The sequence below is a fragment of the Oenanthe melanoleuca genome, chromosome 2, assembly GCF_029582105.1.
Source record: "Oenanthe melanoleuca isolate GR-GAL-2019-014 chromosome 2, OMel1.0, whole genome shotgun sequence".
NCBI classification, from domain to species: Eukaryota; Metazoa; Chordata; class Aves; order Passeriformes; family Muscicapidae; genus Oenanthe; species Oenanthe melanoleuca.
In genome coordinates, this window is record NC_079335.1 from 120,128,140 (window position 1) to 120,134,139 (window position 6,000).

Sequence of the window (6,000 nt, forward strand, 5' to 3'; positions counted from 1 at the left end):
GAGGCCTCCTGGTATGTCCATGCTTCAGCCACACACCAAGGATATAGGAGATTGTAATTGTATTGCTTTAGAGATCACGTTATAGACAAGCAGATTTGCTAGGGACAATAAAATTCAGATTAAACCTGATTTAAAATGTAACATGTCTCTCTTGGTTGCTGTCTTGTTCTGTCACCCACATACTTCACTATCTCTGGGAAGAACTCTTCTGTGGAAGAGTTTTATCACAGTTTAGCAACTGACACTTGGACAATAATGATTTGATGTGCTAAGTCATTCTGCCATTGTTTTACTTCCCAATGATTTTAACAGTATTTTACTCAAAAACTGATTGCACAATACCTTTTTGGAATTAGCCTGTTGTTCAATGGCTGTGAAAGATTAAATATGCTAAAACCAATTCCTAATATGTGATATTTTTAATCACCAAAGTTTATAATCTTCAGAATTTAGTTATTCTTTGCTATGATATTAGAAAAGGTACTGTGATGTACGGCTTTTCCACAAGGGTATTTTTAAAAACTGCATCTACATTTTATAGATTAATTTACATAGGAATGGATTTCTGGAGGTCATCTAGTCCAACTCCCCAAAGAAAGTAGATTACAGAATTATTTTCCATCTCACATGTTTGTGCAGTTCTGCTACTTATAGAACATCCATCAAAGAACAAAAGCACTATCTGGGATGAATTTAAAATTGCCTATGTTATAATAATGATACATAAAAATTAGTACAATTAACTTGTTTTTGAGGTTATTAAATATGTTTCAGGTGGAAGGTGAAATGCAAAATATTGCAGATAAATGCATATTCCTTTTTTTCTTCTTGTAACCGGAAATATGTTATCAGTGTTTATCAGGTGAAAGCCAGAAGCCTGAGGAAAGATATCCCACCTGCATTCCAGCTATTGCTCCAGAAGAGTGCAGTTCTCTCGTAGGTCCAGTAGCTGCAAGCCCTGTGCAGATGTTTCAAATACTCAGAGCTGTCTGAAGCATTCAGGAATTTGAATCACTTCTCTCACTCATGCTATTAATCTTGCTGATGGCACGGATAACATCCCAGCGAACCTTTAGCAGGCTCAGGAGCAGAATTTTGGTAGGTGGTTGTTTCCTTTTTAAAAATAAATAATACAGTGTTGATCCTATATCTAAACAGTTCAGACTATTTTCAGTTTGAAGGTAATGATTAACTGGAAAGGTTAGGGTGCTGCCTGGGAATCATTATTTAATATTTCTAGTATTATGCATAATATAAATTAATATATTATACACAATGCATGTAAGGAAAGAAGATAAAACAGTCCAGATACAACCTATGGCAAAATTGTCCCAGCAGACTGCATCATATGGATGAACCACCTTATTTGAATCCAGCTTCACTCTGACTTGATAACTGAATACTACTCTAGAGAATAAAGACCACCATCACTAATGTGACAAACCTGCTGGAGAGGAGGTCCAACAGGTTTATAAATACTCTGTCTTATTTTTCTATCAGCACAATTTGGACATATCTTTTATCCCAATATAGCCATCTCTTAACTATGGCCATCCCTGGCCATTCTGCATGCTGGAGTGTCCCTGCAATTTGGCTTCCAAGTCTGACCAACAGTCAGGAAAGAAATTATTGTCTGCTGCAGCTCTTTTATGGGTATGTAAACAATATTCTGCAAAAAACAATGGCAAATGATCCTATTATTCTAGTCTCAGAAATTTATATCTTAATCTTTCAAAATGTTCTATGTGCACTTCCACAACCGTTTATAGCTATTCTAATATATATTTAAAATATATATATACACACACTAATATTGATGGTATTTTTCATAAAAACATATAATGCATATTTAAAACTTTTAATATTGCTTTCTAACAAAGTTGAGTGCCTTAACCTTGAAGAAATAACTGTTTTCTAGAAGAATTTCTGCAGAGCTTTCTACAAGGAGAAGTCAATACTGTTGACTGACCCGGTGTCCCTGTTAATTCAGAGATTTATTTGTCAGTGAGGTGTTTTCTAACCTGCAGATACTAAAAAAAAGCCCTTAACTTTTCATTTTCAAATAATATTTAATAGTGATATTGGCCAATGTAATTATCAGATGTAAGCTTCCAGTATTCTGTCTTTTTATTATGTTGACAATGAGACTGTGCTTATATTGTGCAAGACTGTACCACACAGAATGCACAAAAGCAGTTCTAAATCAATTTCCTTGGGTCTTGGAGGGTCTGTATCCTTTGCTGACCCCTAAACATTCTCTGTGGAGCCAGGAGAGTTTAGAGAAAGTTCTCAGAGAGCATAAGCATTCCCAATAACAAATGTCATAATTTAATTGCTCAGTTAATGCCATGGAGATAGTACATGTCCTGTGCTGAATTCATACTGTAATATTAAATAGATGCAAATTATTATATGCAATACAAAACAAAATTAAAGTCTGAAGAAGAGTTTGAATTTATACATGTAAGAACTTGTATGTACATTCATTCAAGGGAAAAGGAGTGCAGTCTTAATACCAGCACTCTTAAAATTATTATCTGAATTATAAAAAAAATCTTTATGTATGTAATACTGATCACACATCCTAATCTAAATATGGAATACATTATATCTCTTGACTATCTGGTTTGAAATTGGTTCTTCATGCATTTTGCCCTGGGAGAAACTCTGATTCATCTTTCTCACTGATTTGATATTTTGGTATCCTGTAACAGTTGTTTAGTCTATCAAAGCTCTACTGACCTGAACTGTGTGAATGAATTACTAACACACTATGTTACTACTGCTGTTCTTATTCTACAATTCTTGCCATATACTCAATACTGTACCTAGGCTGCAGCTACAAAAAAGTATATAAACCTAGTAAAAGAGTTAGGGTCAAATGACTTCTGGACACCAGAGCAGTGCATCAGTGGCAAGTAATGAATTAATTCTCAGGTGTCTCTTAAATTTTTGTACATGGCAAAAGCCACTATTGCAGTGCCCAGCACAGTAAGTAGCATCTAGCCTTGAAACAGATCTTCTAGATCAAGTCCTCTGTTTTCCTCTTAGGTTCATGTGATCACATTCATAAAGTTGTCCTATTTTTGTCAATTAGCAGCAATTAGCAAAATGAAAATACCATAATTATGTTTCACAACTGTTTCTGATTTTGTTTCTTCTTTCTTGCATTCATGTTGGAGAAGATGGGAGCAGGTAACATTTAATGGTGAAAAGCTAGAGGAGATGCTTGAAGATCAGCTTAATGAACTTCAAGATTTTCACAAACTATAATTGTTACTGATTTCAGAGGTTTTTTTACAGCTGGTAGGCGTGATGATTTCCCTGTCACAGGAGAACAGTTTAATAAATTTAGATCAAAATTTTCTTTTGGCCATATTCTTATTTTTCATGATGATTTTGTGCAATGATATGCAACGGTATGTATATGCCAACGGTATGTATATGGTATGTATATTGATATATTGAATGTACTGGCATTATTCAGGCCCATGAATAACAAAGATACATGTTCAAGTTTGCAAAACTGCACTGGGGAGAAAAATATTGAGAGTATTTCTGTAAAAGTGGTAGGGAAATTGAGCAAGTAACAGTCTATGTAGCAGCAGAACACAATTTGAATCCAGTATGGACCCTTTGGAAATTTGTCAAACATAGAGGAATTGCTGAAAAAATATGAATTATAAAGAACATTTAGACAATTGGAATTCTAACTACACTGGTAGCTTTGAGAATTTTACTTTTTGTCTGTCAGCATGAATTTGATATTTCTTTTTAAAAAGACTGGCACGACTTATAAAGTCACATATGGATAGAGCCCATTTTCACTTCTACAGAAAAATCTGTGTTTTTTTAAAAATGTGCTAGATGTGTTCTGTAAAGTGTGCCAGCAGACCTTGAAAGGAATTGTCATCTTAGACATTTGTTCTACCTTCAAATAGTTTGGTATATGAACCTGGCTTTAGTCCATATTACACCTCCTCTCCAAGTGTATCTGATAATTGCACCAGTACTGCTCCCACAGTAGGCTAACTTTTAAACCCTTGAGTTCTAGGAGTTTGTTTTATTGGATAAAAGAAGTTCTTCATGATTGTGCAGTCTCTAAGCACCAGCTGAAGTATTTTTAATGCATTTACTGTATTTATATTTCCTCAGACTCCTGCTAGCTTGATTCCTTCTTAGGTGAATGTTTACAGTAGCTGCAGGTGTCAGAGCTACCTGATTATTTGCCTTGAGGGACCAGAAGATTTGCTGTTAGTTAAAGGTTATTGATGCAAGAGAGCTCCTTGTTTTGTGTAGTTTGAGGATTAGGAATATTTTTCCATTAAAAAGTAGATGTCTCATACAATAAAAAGAATTCTAATCACACACACCCACATCCACACCCACACCCACACCCTCACAGAACATTGACTTTTTTTATTTTAGCTCATAAGGTGATAAGGTTTTTACCTAAAGAATGCTACCCAAATATATTGTTTTGTTAAAACTGAGCATTTTCAGAAAGTCTAAGAGATCCAGGAAACATGTAACTTCAGAATGAAAAGGAGAATTGTAATAGCAGAAGTTTCAGATTTCAAAAATGTTACTTTGAAAAAAATAATTTCACATGTTTAAAATACTTTGTTCAACAAGGGCAGGAATCAAATACTGCTTAGTCTGTACTGTGGTAGTTTTCTGCAAGATTTCCTGTATCTTCAGTGCTCTGCTGGGAATTTACTTGAGTTGGATATGTATCTGCAAGCTTTTTACTCAGTATCAACTCTCAGAACAAGCTAAACCATATACCATTAGAACATTAATATCTGCCAGTAGCACTTCTGCATTTTAGTGCTAATGTTAGGTCACTAGTAAGCAGTGCTGAATGTTTAACTTGAGAGTAGATGGGACTGTAGTTAAAGACTGGGTTTTTTCCAAAATAACTACCAGCAAAAAAATCCACTACAAATAAGAACAAGCTGAACTGCCATTCATTGTAACTGACTTTCTGGTTTGGGGTTTTTGTTGGGGTTTTTGGTTCTTTTTTCCCCCTCTCTATTGCTGTGCTAACCACATACATAAACAACTCTGGCATACAATGTATGTGCTAAAATTAAACAGTACATCCTGAACAACTTGCTGTGGTCTTTTCCCATACTGACTAAAAGAACCAAAGGAGTCCCAGTTAATGTTTTGGAAGCAGTGTCAACAAAGGTAGAAAGCAGTTCTGCAGAATTCTCACAGAATTTCAAAAGTGATACAAATTAATATTTGGAACTGGCACCTGAGACTTCCCATGGTAAAATAAGTGGGTGTTCCATGACCTCAGAGCATCCTCGTCTCCCTCATCAAGGCACAAATCAGTGTCCCTCGCTTAATAATCCCATTATGAAATGTAATTGTGTGAAAATTTTATTCAATACTCAAAAGCAGAAGATTTTTGTAGAAGGGAAAGCTAAGAGTTAGAAAACTTTGTACTGCTGTTCCTGACTCATGAAAACCTTCTCACTTACCAAAATTCATAATTTTGAGTGAACTTGCCATGCTGGAAATATCAGCTGTCCAAAAGGGAATTAATTGAAATCAGTTTGCAGTGCATATTGTAAGCTGAGCTAGCCAACACAAAAGGCAATTTGCAGCTCTGACATCTGCTAGGTGCCCAAAGCACCCCAGCACCCTCTTCCTCTGCCTGTAAAGAATGAGGAGAACATTTAGAGGTAATTTTTGGGCAGTGGTACCAGTACCAAGTGGGATTCCTCTTGTCTCAGAGGCTCTTCAGCATCAGCACAACGTAACAGTTCCATCTGTTCTTCTGCATGTATTTTCCTCTGAGAAGGTCATTTATGCCCCAAGTCCATTGAGTATAGAGGACCCCATATTTCTCCTCTGTTAGATTTGTGGCAGGAATTTCAGTTCAAGTCTTCCATGAGCAAAATGTAACTGCTTGTTCACTGGATATACTGCAGTGGTGAACCTATTCCACTTATGGTTTTAGGTCTCAAAGTTGTTCTAGGATATATA